This window comes from Pseudopipra pipra, chromosome 2 (assembly GCF_036250125.1).
Source record: "Pseudopipra pipra isolate bDixPip1 chromosome 2, bDixPip1.hap1, whole genome shotgun sequence".
NCBI lineage: Eukaryota > Metazoa > Chordata > Aves > Passeriformes > Pipridae > Pseudopipra > Pseudopipra pipra.
In genome coordinates, this window is record NC_087550.1 from 32,027,934 (window position 1) to 32,043,089 (window position 15,156).

The 15,156-nt window shown below is 38.6% G+C and overlaps 1 protein-coding gene across 17 annotated transcripts in view; it reads right to left on the minus strand.

The window, feature by feature from the left end:
- TENM4 (teneurin transmembrane protein 4) overlaps positions 1 to 15,156 on the minus strand; it is a 1,582,078-nt gene that overhangs the window by 501,531 nt on the left and 1,065,391 nt on the right. For 15 of the 17 annotated variants that reach the window (XM_064644901.1, XM_064644900.1, XM_064644899.1 and 12 more), the window contains one exon: positions 8,901 to 9,043. The exons of the other annotated variants lie outside the window; for them this stretch is intronic. The gene's annotated coding sequence lies outside the window, so the exon portion shown is untranslated. The remainder of the gene's footprint in view (positions 1 to 8,900; positions 9,044 to 15,156) is intronic. 17 annotated transcript variants of the gene reach the window in all.

Sequence of the window (15,156 nt, forward strand, 5' to 3'; positions counted from 1 at the left end):
AAAAGTAGCTTCCAAATGTGGGAAGAAATTCAGCTGCTCTTTTAGTTCAGCCCCCACAACCAGGCTGCCACAGGTCCTACCATCTCCTCACTCTCTCTCATTTTAGCACTGGTCTTGCCATCCTTGCTGTTTCCTTCTCTTTTGTTTGTTCACTGCCTTCACTCTTAACCTTCTTTTTTGTGCTGTCCCTCCTGCTAAAATGCAATTTATTTTTTTTTTTAATAAATTCAGCTCTCTCAGGTCTGCCTTCATTATTTTTTGGTGACCAACAGTGCTGGGGATCTGGTGCCTTTCACTTTGTCCCCTGCCTGTCAGCAACACTAACGTCTGAAGCTTGATGAAATAAAACCACACCTGCTTACAGGCCTGGCCAGGCAGTGGTCTGATACAATTAATTACTAATTCAGATTCACATTTGTGATGTTTTGCAACCAATCAAATCCCAATGTCACTTTGTCCTTTAGACATAGTTATGTAGTGCTCTACTTAACAACAGCTGAATAGGCACATGGCTACATGTATTTCCATGGTAAAATAAAGGTTGTCTTGCTAAAAGCATCTTGGTCTCTTGGAGGTCTGCTAGGAGACCTCTAGAGATCATGGTGTTCAATGTAGCCCAAATATTCATCCTGAATGCTGAAAGACCTATTAATTTTTTTTTTTTTTTCTAAATCAATTAGACAGCTGTGGCTTTAAATTATTATAAAATGGATGTAGAGCTGAAGCTCCCTGATGAGATGACAGGGCTGTATCTTACCATCATTGCCTTCCCACATTGTGCAGAACCATTGTTTCAGGCCTTCAAAACCCAGGACCACATTTCTTTACCTACATACCTTGGTCAATTCTGAGGGCAGCTAGTTAACCATATGGCTATACTTTTATGGCATTCAATTTTCAATTAAACTCATTTAAAAGTGTCATAATTCTATGCAACTTATTTTCCTATACTTAGGCTAGCAGCCAATTATTCCCACTGGGAAGAGATGCATGGCTTCCTTTACAGTAGTACAATGGAAGCACTGCACCTATATGGAGGACAGAGAAGGCCTCAGTCAAGATGCACTAACCTTGGTCTTGCCTAGATTTTTCCTGCTCGAAGCATGAGAGAATAGTCCATTTGTTTTACAACAAAGTCTAAAAATCAGCAGAAATTGTTAGGGGCACTGTGAACACACAGTGTGCACACGCTCGATTCCATCTTGGTATCAGAAAGTTGAACATGGGAGAGACAGGGGAAAAAAAGGTGTTCTAGTTTTCTCTCTGAAACCATTTTTTTTTTAGATATTTTTTCACAAAATTTGGCTCAAGCCACATTTTTTCCTGTGAAAATTTCTACCTTCTTGAGCCCCTTGAGCAAAACAAAGACTCATAATACCTAGTTAACTGTCCTTGCTGATGCTTAAACCTGATGAAAATTTTAAGCCTTTCTCCATTCTTGATTTTTGTTTATTTTTAAAGACCTTCTGAAGACTGCACATTCACTCACATTTCCACTCATGAACAAAGAGAAGAGAGACACGAATCTAAGAACTTAAGAATCTCCCAGCAAAATATCCCTCTATGCTCTGTTATAGAACTATACATTGGAGTAGAAACTTGTGGGCTTTATGTGTGCCGAACCCATCCATCAGTCTGGCTCCATGTACGTCAATATCACAGCAAATAGTGTGCCATATATCACCACGAGATCCTGAAAAAAGACATCTGTTCAATATCAGTGTCCAATCTCCTGAGCTAAAAAACACATCCAGGGAGTTATTATTTCACAAATATAGTTTATTAATCTGGTGGGCTGCAATGTTTGAATTTAAAATGAATCCTTCTATCTCATATGACTATTGATAGAAAATGCCACCATCAAAGATACCATTGCACTGACTGGCAAGAAATTTGTTTCCTTGTACATAATAATTCTTCTACTAAAGGTGCTTAGCAATCCTTTGGCCCTACACATAATACATATACTTTCACCTATTGTTACACAGCCTGCATGATGTATTTAAGCTGGATTCTTCATGAAGTCCTGTTTAAGTTGTGTACCAATGGTTTGAAACAGCAGGTATGAAACCAGGTATGAAGTGGCATGAGGTTAACTGACAATGATAAATCATAGAATGACAGATGGGTTTGGGTTGGAAGGGACCTTAAAGAACACCTAGTCCCAAAGACCCTACCATGGGCAGGGAAACATTCCACTAGACTGTGTTGCTCAAAGCTCTTTTCACATGGCCTTGAACGCTTCCAAGGATGGAGCATGATATATGAGAGTTCCCAGATAACTAAACTGCAAGTGCAGTGCAACTGATTAAAGGAACGCCAGCAAATGTAAAATAGCTTAACATTTCACTCTACAGTGAAATGGAAATAAATGGCAAAGTCACTAGGAAATACTGCTACAGACAATATGTTCTAAGACAATGTTCTAAGCCTGATTTTTGAAAAGTACTTGGCTTATAACTAAAACATTTCTACTAAAACATTGGAAATTGTTAGAAATATCATAACTATTTAATGGAAAGGAAACATCCAATGTTGAAAGGGTAAATATCTGCTTATTTTGAGAGTTTGACTTCTTGAAGAGAAAAGGCAAATTAATTGTCTGATAATTTTAGGGTTTGCAGTATCTTGCCTCTATTTTGAAAACTTAATAATAATAGGGTAAATATGATTTCAAAAAGCATCCTCTCAACATACTCAAGAATCATTTTTGCATATGCATTTTGAAGCTTTTATCAAGCTTTTGCACCTTGGCCCTATTAATATAGACTTTGCAATTTATTTATCTTTATCAGCAGAGAAATTTAAGAATTCAAAGAGAATATTCCATGATATCCTAGTTAAAATACCAGCTTGTAATTTGTTTGTGTCCTTCCAGACAGATGCCAATTAAAAAAAAAAAAGGTGCAGACAAGGGGGGAAAAAACTACAGTAGCAGGATTGATTGACAAGTGCTATTGAACAAGATTTCCTTCCAACATCTTATGAAAAGGACAATGGATTTCATTAAATTTTATTTTCAAAAGCCATCCCTACTGAAAAGAATGTATTCAGAGGAATTAACTGTTTCTGTCCTGCAGATCATGTACCAAATTCAGAGTTCACCTTCTCATGGCAGAAGGCATCTTTCCCTCCTGCCCTATCTACAATAGGAAGATAAGAGGCAGGTGGAAAGATCTTGCATCCATATTATATGCAAAGGATAAATGTATTTGTACAGGGCTGGGTGCATTTTTAAGGACCAATTTAAAATACGTAATAGCTTTACCTGCTGATACACTGAGGATTGTGCTATCTAACCACACAGGAGCTTAAAAAGAGTACTCAGAATACTACTTAGAAGATCTGTTTTGCAAGCTCCACAGTGAACCTCTTCCCTGTGAAAACCTCCTTAACTACTTCTAATGGTACGAAACTTCAAATCACTCCTATGAGCTGAAGGCCACCAAACTGCAGTGGAAGTTGACACAACAGAAGATTGTTGCTCAGACAATCTTTTGCTGCAAACACCCTTCACCCCCTGTTTGTGAATGTTTTACTAAAATATGGTGAACTGGGACTCATGCAGCAAGTGTGGGTTAGGAGGAACAGGAGAAAACCTTTCAAGTAACATCTCCCACAGCCATAGCAGCTGAAGCGACCAAAAATGGCACAGATCCAGACACAGGAAGGACAACTCAGAATGCAACAGAGCAGCGGCCAAGAGAAGACCAGTTTCACTACCTAGATCCAACTGCAGCAAAAACTGAGAAGAACACACAGTAGGAATCCTACTGTTGTGAGGGTTAAAAAGCCTGAAATTGCTACTCTGGCTCAGTGCAGAGTTACCTGTGAGGCTAAGGTAGATACAATAGATATTGTGGAGCCCTCTTCAAAAACGTCAATCCCGATTTGCACACTGGTGATTTGCTACCTACAGTCCTACCTTCTTGTAGTGCAGAAACAAGGAGACAAGCAGAAAAAATGTGCTTCCTCCCCTCAAATCGCAAGTAGGAAAAGCAAGAAAGGATAAGGGGATGGGATTGAGTGGAGATGAGAAAGTGGGGAGCAGATGGTAGGAGAATCCCAAAGGCTATTGTGAGAGTTGTCTGTATAACCTACCTGCTGGCTGGCAGTCTCACTTCATGTTGAAGCAAATCACAGCACACTTTAGAAGGAAAACTCAAGAACTGAAGAAGTCATTTGGCCCATATCTTGACCCTTCAGGCAGTTTGGGTTTGTCTACGGTGTCTGTTATATTGCTGTTATGAGCGACCTGAGTCAAGGACCCAGAATTAATAATCTCCTCCTTAGCAGAGAGTGGCTGATAACAGTTCACTTCATCGTTCACGTACAGTGCAATGACATCACATATGAAGGGAACCTGCAAGGATGGGAAAGCCTCCAGCCAGGCTTTACATGGGGATATCTAGTGCAAAAAAGGCAGTGCTAAATCCCCACTATAAAAGTGATGACTTGGAGAAAGGGAACTTCAGCTAATGTTTAGCTGAAGCTAAATACGAGTGGCAGCAAATTCAGCTGACCTCTCCTCACACTGTTTCCAAGAGCTGTCAGAGAAGGTGACCTTGTTCTTCCCTCTTTAAAGTAGATAAACAGAAAACCTCCCTGCCCCACTAAGACATCTGTAGCTATAGAGATGCCTTTGGATCATGGCAAAGATGATATTTCCAGATTTTTCTTTGAATTTTTCGTCTTTGATGGCCTCCTCTTCTAAAATCTGAAAATAATTCAGGTTTGACCAGCACCTCTGGAGCCCTGTAGTCAAACCTCTCTCTCAAAAGCAGGTGTTTAGATTAGGTGGCTCAAGAACTTGCCCTTCTATTTGAAAGTTACCAAGGATTGAGATTATCCAACTTTCCTGGTCAACCTGTTCAAACATCTGACTATCTTCATGTGATAAATTTTTAAAAAATTTGTTTGGCATTTTTGTTTTTTTAACCACTTTACACCCACTATACAATTTATTCTCTCATAAACTGACGTCACTGATTAGTGACTTCAAATCTGAAGCTACTGCAGTAGTAGTCTTTAAATTACATTATAAATATTCAATCTCTAAAGATGTTTGCAATTTCTAGGAGAGCTCCATGCCTCACTTCACATACTGTAGTTCTCCCAACAGGTTTATATCTGAGGTAAAAATTATTGTGCACATAAGAAAATATCTTTTTTTCTTGTCCCATCTCTAAAACCAGAATCAGCTTTATTTGCCAGTTTTCTGTCATTCTATGCCTATGTTTTCAACTAAAGGATAGGGTGTTGGAAGTTAATTTCTGCAGTGGAGGCTGCAAGGGTCTGAGCATATCCCCTATGCTCATCCTGGGCCCATTTTCTGGAAAGAACATATCATTAAGAGAAAAGGAAAATATAATTAAACCATACAACTGCTAAGAGTTAATTTCTTCTATTTATCTCAATGTCCTTTATGAGTGTTGGGCAATCTCATTAATTTCATTGTATAAAAGGGCAGGATAGACTGATATAATCTATCAAACCCTTGCAAATAAAGAGTAAATGTAAGATTACTTTACCCATCTCAGCCCTGTGTTCTCCACATTAGGCTATACCAACACCCTTAATTATCAGAGAGAGAACAAACCACGTGGGATACAATGTGTGAACTAAGGGCATGGTCTGATGATCATTTCTGATCATCATCTGTGTCCCTTTTCCATAAAAATAGGGATGAACCCTGACTTGGAGCAATAAGTGGCTTTATTTTGTAGTGTGCTAATTTGCAGTTTGAGCATGTTGAAGCACTGCCATAAGTGTCAGAATAAAATGTCAATGTCTTAGTAGAAACAAATAAAAGCCATGCTAATTAGTGCACATTTGACCACACCTTAACAAGAGACACCACAACACCTCCCATGAACTGGCTCAGGGAAGATATTCCTATATGAACATATTCTATTTGGTCAACAAAATTCAGCTATGTCAAGAGCTCCAACATCTTGAGATGCAGCATTAATAAAATTGTTCAACTACACCACCTGTTTCTTGTCTTTATCAACCCCCTACTTGTATTAACAGGTCTTTGAACCTCAGGATCTTTGAGGACATGGCACCAGCAAAACAATAGCCTTGATTCTGTAGATGCCTTACAGTGATTACCTGGTGTTTATTATGGAAGCTCACTGTGCTCAGTGAGCGACCAAAGATTATTTTTCTTCCAAAGGCCAGACTTACATGGAATTCTTTAATTAAATGCACTGTAGAAATGTCAGCCTTTACCCCTCTGTATATATAGCATCCTTTGTCCTTCACATAATGATTTTAGAGTGTTCTGCAGACATCATCTGATAGAATAATAAGGTATTATTATTGAATCTTTATATCTCCTATTGTCCCAGGAGCACTGACCTTGCTTCCCCAATGCAGAAGTCTGTCTGCCAGGCTAATCACACTGATATTTGAGTACCTCAGAGGAGATCCTTAAGTGTCAACGTTTCTGCAGGAACTCAAAACTGACCAGACATACTGATAAGATCCATTTATTACTCTTGTGTATGTCTGCCAGGTTATAAACTAATTCCAGTTTCAAATGTAAATCCCCATCCCGGTGATATGTAGAGAGATGCATGGTTAAGTAACTCAAATTCTCCCCAGTTGTCAAGGTTCTCCATATAGGTAGCAGTGGATGTGATTTACTAGCAAATAGTAACCATAGGAAACTAAGATGAATGAATCCCCCATCCACTCTTTTCCAGCAGATACGTAGTCCTGACAAATGCCCTTGAACTACTGAATCACTACGGGAATAACCCTTCATTTATGTCCTTCACTTTCCTTTGCCAGCACAATGCATTAATGCTGTATCTTTTAGCCATGGACAAACAGACATTAGCACACTTTCATTTAAGTTTTTTCTTCCTTGACTTGATATGTTTTATAGATATATCCATAAATATCCATGCACACAGCAGGGTATATGCAATACATCTGACAGGGAATGGTTACCTCCAGCACAATACCACTTTTTAATATAATCTTGACTTGTCTCCATAGCTGTCAAAAAGTCTAGGTTACGTTGCTAGGTCTCTTAAAAAGTACAGTTTGTGGCAATTGAATTATTATTCTTCTTTTTAAGAAAGTCCTGATACTTACGAGGGCTTTTTCTTCCATGAATAAGATATTTTGATAGATGCTGAACAAATTATGATACAAAAGCTCCTATCTGGAGATATGCAGATACTTCATGGCAGTATCAGCATCCTTTGCATATCTGCACATCTGAGAAAAAGTCCAATGCTTTCATTTTCCAGTAGTTTTTCACTTATTTTCTTTTCTGAAAGGAAATCTGAGTGCTCTATTATTGCCTCACCATGCTTTTCATTTTTTCTGAAAAACCTTGTTTTCTCCCTCTAACACAGTGAGGAAGCCTAGGCTATAGTTTCTCTTATTGCAATACCTCTAGGAATCTCCAAAAGAAAAAGAACCTTGATATAATGACACTGTTGTTATACCAATCTCTACCAAATCAGTTAGCTACAGTTAGAGATCTAAATATTCCTTTAAATGTATTTATTTTAATAAAGAGATATCAAGAACAATCTGCCTGTCACTGGTACAATGTGTATTTTCAAGAACTTGCCCAAAGCAGCAAGAATTCAGGCTAGTTTCATTACTAAATAAACACAATAATCTGAAACATGTTTTTAGCCTGGAATGAGGGAAGAAAACAAGCATGTGCTTGTTGCTCAAAACCAAAGGAGAATCAGTACATTCTTGAAACATAAAGCTATACTTTCAACTCTATTTGAGTAAAGACATTCTCCTGTGATGGATTTCAAAACCAGAAATGTCATAGGACTCTTAGCCCCGTCCTTACAAGTCAAGCAACTACAGATCTTGTTGATTTGTTTCTGTACTTTGAAGTACAGTGTTCCTGTACAGTTTCTACAAGTTGTAGAAACGAACTCAATCGTGTTTCTAAATCTTTATCCATGACTATTTAAAGTCTTGGTGCATGTAGCACTATAAGAGCATTTCAAATTTCTATTGGTTTTCTTTTATTCTCTTTGAAATAATTTGGTGTGGACACTCATTTGTAAAACAGGGGTACAGCATTCTGCAGCTGACAAGTTCTATTTATTAATTGTTACACACAAATATTGTTTTATGGGGGATAATACACTTATAAAAGAGATCTTATGCAGCATCATTAGATGAGTCAGAAGTACTAGACCCCCATATTGTAAAATCAGTGGTGGTTACTCTCATTCAGCAAAAGCGTTGGAGGCATTCAAGATAAAGTTGAAAGTCAACATACATTTTATTTGTTGTGCAAAAAAAGAACCATTATCTTTACTAGTACTGGGAGTGTGCAAGAGTAAAAAGCTGAGTGTTGGTAGGTATGTGGTGAGTTGGAAATGCTGGTAAAACACAGAGAATGGATGTTCTGTAGTAAGGAATAAATTATGCTAGGTAGTATATGAGCTGCCATGAAATTATATTTAGGTTATTTCTTATACTTCAAATGAACTTCCAGACCAGCACATTAACACTGACAATATCATTTATTTAAGTTTCAGGAACCTGGGACCATTTCTCATCTTGATTCAATCACTTTGGTTAAACCTCTTGTTAACAATACAGAAAAAAAATGGATTTTCCAAGTGATCCCTATTTATTAGACAATAAATTTAAAATTACACTACAAATATAATTTCATGGTTTTTGCTCTTTTCATTTCTTTAACAAAAAACAAGGATGGAGACAAATAACGATGCTTAAATTATCACAAGGAAAAGCTTGATTTATCAACTCCACTTAATTATAAACACACATCAAAAGAGAATTATAAATATCTAAATACCACACTCATGATAGATTAGGTGTTTTACTTCTTTCTCTCATCTTTACAAATAAATCTAAAAAAACAATGATAGTGTACTTACATATTTCAGATCCTCATCTGTCTAAGAATAGAAAGCACTCAAGTCATGTGCCAGAATAACTCGTGTGGTCTCTTCTCAATCCCCTTTTTTTGTTCACCATCCATAAAAATCAGTGCGCCACTGCAATGGTCCAGCCATTCTCACTACAGAAAAGGAGCCAGGTGTTGAGGGTCAGATAAGACTGGCATGGATTTGTAAAGGTTGTTTGCATCGCAGCTGTCAGGACTGTACATGAAGGATCCCTTGTAAGTTCCAAGACCCAGATTCCCTTTACCTACCAAAGTACCTACATCAGAAGCCAGGCTACCACCACATCAAACAGTAACTGGTACCTGTCTTTATATCTGTATTGATATGGACAAGTGGATATCTACCTTCATAAATACAGGACAGCGATGCCCATGCTGTCTTCCTTAGGAACAGAGTTATAGCATGTTCCAGACTCGTTCCTACCCAATATACACAGGACATGCCACCATCCATTGGTGTCTTCACACATCAGATTTGGTCTCAAGTGCTGGATAGGGAGTACACTGAATGTGAGGTGTTTCAAGCTGAATGGAATGAAACTGGACCTAAGTTAGTATGTACACATATTTAAACCTGGAGAAAGAGAAAATATGTTTTTCATGAGACAAACCTCCCAACTATAATTTTTCTGCTTTTTTACTGTATTTCATGCTTAATGTTTATAATAAAGCATATTTACTTTTTTAAAGATAACACTAAAATGTTGTAGCTTTTACAGACTTATATTGGTCTTTTTGAAGAAATTTAGGAGATATGCTCCTGTGTCTGACACCTGGAAAAGTACAATTGTTTCAACATGCATCAACAAAATTACTATCTCTGTCCCGTAATGCATATTGTTTAGACATTTTAACTTAGTAATGTCCTGAGCATTTCTTTTTTAGCAGCTCTATATTTAATGGGGACTTGAAGACAACTCTCAATTTTAGAGGCACTTAAATCTATATATAAGTTTACTGTGAGACATATTGGGTAATGTCACTCAGTTTAGTGACAACACTCACTGGTATAATATGTGGCACAGCAGTAAAAATGAGCTAGTGTATGATCTTGCTAAAGGCCAGCAGTTTCTGATAGGTCACAATTAGCATGCCCCTCAGTGTTATCAAAAAATAGCTTGAAAATTTGTGACTGCAGATGTAAGATGCAGTCCAGCTCAGCTGTCCACATAAAACTGTCCAGTGTCACTAGAGATGCCCTAGTTATTCTGATTGTCCTTCATCAGCTGTCCAGAAAGACATGGATTTCCTGCAAATCCTGCATCTTCTCTGCCAGTCTCTTAAATAACTTTGGGCATCTCAAATGGCTCTGTGCATCCCAAACGTCTCTAAGTTTATTTTAAAACTAAATTGTGCACTAAATCACAAGTTATACATTGACAACAGGACTCTGTGATCCCCCACCTCACTATTGCTACTCCCCATGTATAATGCCAGTGCATCACCCCTTTCCACAAGTACTGCTTCAGGGAATGGGTTGCATAACAAGATCCCAATATTTTTGTATTGTATGCTATTTATGCACATGCATTTATGCTGTATCAGGGCTCACATTTTTTTATTCTTTAATTAATATTGCCATTTTGTAAAAATTAAAGCAATGGGAATCCCAAAGAGCTGTTATGTTTTGATTGTTAGGAGCTGACATAAATGGATTCCAGTAGAGATAATGCTGTAAATGTTGATCATGTTACAAGTTGGCCCACCTACTGTCACATCAGGAAAAAGAGGTTTAAATATAAAACTCTTATTTTTAACTGAGTTAATATTAGAAGTGAAGGAGGAGACATTCAGCTGGGATAAACAGTAGCTTTGCTGATGTAAGTGGCACAATGTTGATTTACAGCAGTGAAACAACTATCAGAAACAGTATATCTTTTCTCCACCTAGAGCTCCATAAATGTATTTATAATACAATTTCAATAAGGAAAAGGAAAATCAGAACACAGAGAAAAGTTGAGATTATTCAAAGGTATCTGGGGAGTCCTGACAAACTTCTATGAGCAAATGAATGGAAATATAAAACGTGTCCTAGCTCACTAAACCGATTCAAATCCCTGAGCTGAAATCTGCATGTTAAATAACTACATGTTTTGTTTACAATGAGCAGTATATTCCAGACATAATTAAAATAAAGAAAATTGTTATTGAATACCTCTTGATGATAAAAAACCCCAAACAAAGCGCTCAAGCCTCCAAGGTATTAAATAAAAGTGTTTTTTATACCATACACATTCATGTATGTTTTCTTCTTGAAATTGCAGTTCCTAGAGTACTGTAAGTTAGATTATTATTAAAAATAAGAGCAAGACCATCAGATTTTGTTACTAAATTGGAAATAGGAGTTCTGGTTTGGAATGAAAAATAAAGGGAACAAAAATGGTCTAATATTTAAAACTCACAATTCCAAATACATTAATTTATCTTGGGTTTTAAATATTCTAGAGTTGGGCATTAATTTTGGGTGTCTACTCAATAGCACTTGGACTTTGTAATAAAATATAAACAAAATTAGGAGACTCTAATAAGTTTAACCCAGGAGGAACCTTACTTCTCCAAAAATCCAACTAAAGGAGCCAAAGTTGTGTTTTCTTTTTAAATTACTTTCTCTGTCTTTAGCTGAGGTGTTTAAAGACTCCATAATGAAGCATAGCACAGAGCACAGCACAGGAGGACTGAGACTGTGGGCTTTAGGGAGATTTAGGGCTGCAGAGCGGCTTGCTTTTTGTTATATTAACCTGCCCAGGAAATCAATTCCCTCCATAGTCCCCATGCCCAATCCCCATAAGTGGAGACATATGGCAGTTTTGTGATACAGAGAACACACTGTGGTAGTTTTATTGATACTGGGACTGCTTTTTAGCCAGTATAAGTCTTCTCCACTCAGCTATGAATTGATCCCATTGACTCTTGGCAAAGGGAGAACAACCATATAGGTTAATGCTGCCCTTGCAGTCAGATTCCTTCTCTGAATTGCCCTCTGAAGGTGCCTCTCTTCACTGACTCCAGGGAGACTCGCTGATTAAATTTAGGCTACAGCTAACTTTTGGGCCTCTGCCGATTCAATGGGATCAGTTTGTAATGGTGTGCTTTTCTCTTTGTTCATAATTTTCAGATGTGAGTCTATTGATAGAAAACCATCAGAAATAGCAATGAGAGTGGTGCAAGTTGTGCATGGCCATTGCTGTCTTATCATTTGGTCAATGATAATGTCAAGGTGAGCAGAGTTTCTTCCTACCTCCCTCCCTCTTCTGCCTGCCCATTATCTATCTGAGGACAGTATTAATTAAAAAATTTCAAAACCCAGATCTCAACATTTCATGTTAAATTAACATGAAATTATTAACGAACGTGAATTACCCTGAGTGGGAGAGAGCTGTGGTGCTTCTTGCAAGGACCTTGCAAAAGAGGTTTTTAGCTCAGATTCTTGGCTAAAGGACAAAAGGCGTTGGCCATGTGGCTCAACTCTGCGCACACACAGACACACGGAGATTGTTTCACATTTTCTGCTTCCCTCCTCGGATTTCTCTCTTCCAGCCATCAGCTTCTCTGCTAACCTTGAAACTGCTAGGGAATTCATTCTGTGGCTTGTGTTTCCTCCAAAGTAGAACTGCAGGACCTCAGTTCCTCCCTAGAAATTATGTCTCCTGGAGTCATTATTCCCTCTCAGCTTCAGACCACTTCCTGCAATTTCAGAGCCACTGAAAACAGCAGTTTCAAATGAGCTGTTAACCCATGAAGGCTAAGCCAGGCTGGATTCACTAGCATTCCTTTGATACATTTTCTTTTCTCCCACTTTTATTTTCTCCTATCCCTGAACTTTGGTTGAATTAGAAACAAAAAGATTCCTCCTCAGACAAGTTTTGGCCCATTTTTGCAGACCTTATCACCCCCTGAACACCGTTTGCTTTTCAGCTCCAGTTTTCTGCTGCAGAGTACTATTTACCAAATCTATCTTTCTTGAAAAATTCTGATGACCTGTAAAAGCTGAAATGTTAACTATCGAAACCCTTGGGTGTATCCACAAATGGTTATGTAAGGCTGGAGGCACAATGCCAGACTATCAGACGACAGACCCATTTATCATCAGTAGGAACAGGCACATTAATTGGCTACAATACCAGTACCGTCCTTCAGCATTAACAAAACTCTTCTTATCCTCAATGTAGCCCCAGAACATCCTTTATTAAATAAGATAAATAATACTCAGGTCAAGGGTTGCACTGCTTCATCTAAGAAGGCTCAATTATTTATGAATACGTCCCTGACTAAGGATGCCTTTGCCTTGCAAAGAGAGCTTTTTGGTCTACTGAGTAAATGTTACTATTCCACACATACACATCTTCTCTATAAAAGAACCAACAGCAGAGAAACAGAAACGCATGAGTCCCGTAAACTTTCTGGACAGGGGGAGGGGGGTTGAACACTGGGACAGGTTGACCAAGAGGCTGTGGAGTCTCCAGCCGTGGCAATCTGACTGGATACAATCCTGGGTTCTTGTACCTGACCTGTCTTTGAGCAGTGTGTGTTGGACGAGATGATCTCCAAGGTCCCTTCCAGCCTCTGTGATATTCTATAGTTCTGAGTCCATAAGATGAAGTCACACAAGTGGATTCCCAGGTTTCTGTTGCTGGCTCTTCCACGTACTCACGCAAAAGCCAAAATACTCATAATTGACCCCTGTTTCCATCTGTTTCACCATGCCAGGAGGACTCTCACTTTAAGAGCCCTTGATGCCAATTTTTTTTGTATACTCACAAAGCCTGTGAAAAAGTAACCAGTGGCCATTGTTTAATATTGTACCTGCAGAATTCCCTGTAGTTAAATGAACTTGTCTGCAAAATGGGAACTGTTTGACCCCCATATTGCAAAATACCACGTATGATTCCAGGCACACTGGGTCATATTTTTCACCATGGTTAGTCCAGAAGCAGTGAAATAGAACAATACCTCTGCATCTGGATGGAGAAAGTAAAACACTGATAATTTTACTGCAGTATTGATCACACATTACAAATAACAGAAGCACAGTGTTTCTTTCAATGGTGGCTTTCACCTACTTTTACTTGAGTTGCTATAAGTGGTTCTGTGACTCATTTAATGGAAGGAAGAGCTCAAAAGTAATACTTTAGTAGTATTTCATGGGACTCCCAAAGGACCATCTGGGTCAAATCCATCTTGCCAACACAATTTCTAATTGATCCCGTATTGCTACCATGGCTGCACTTGATAACACACAGATTTTGATGTTATCAAAACCCCTCCATATAGCTTGTTGACTAATTATGTGTTGATCCCATCATAATGATATTTCCCCCCCCCTCCTTTTATCACCTTTTGATCTTGATAAGAAGGAGATTTGCTTTTTCTTTCTCCCCAAGGGGATTGGGGACTTTTTTCTCAGAATGATAGAATATTTCCTCCATACTTGGAACGGAGCATTTTGTTTGCACACAGTACTGGGGAATTTTCAGAGCTGACACTATGTCAGGCTGGCATGCATGCTTTATACCTGCATAGCCAAAGGAACTGGCAGATGGTTGGTGACAAAAGGAGCATCCTATGGAGCTGCAGGAGAACCATCTCAACAGATCCTAGATTTCAGAGCCCGAAAGACACTCTGCAACAGCCCAACCGTAGCACTGCTCAGCATTCAGCCAGAAGCAAGGCAGGTGCTTGAAGCATTTGCCAGGATTCACTGATTCAAAAGTGGTTAGTCTCTCACATGGAAATAAATCTGACAAAAGGATATGGAATGCTCTTGCAAAGAGATCTAAGGGCAATCACCTGCTTTAGGACTGCATCTAGCACTTTGTCTCTGTGACTTTTTGATAGCAAGAGGACAGATGTATCAAAAATTGTCCCTTCCAGGCCTCAAGGCAGGACAGCCAGTGAGAATAAGTGGGAGCAATACACAATGCCTAATGAAGTGGTAGCTCAAAGAGAAGATGTGCTACAGAGTAGGTCTCATTTCTGCACAGATCTCCAGGACCACAGCATCTGCCACTCCACAGCATTTGGTGAAGACCATTTTATGGGAGAGTGGCTGTTGATGGTTCAGTGCTACATAAACATTTGAGTTGTAACCCAGGCTGATGGGACTGGGGAGGAGGAAGTCAAGATTGTTGAGCTCAGTATGTTAGACTTGTCAGACTTGGATAAGTTCTGCCCTCTGCTTGACAACTTCATATTTCATGTCATTCTACCTCTAGTAGGCAAGTGCCATA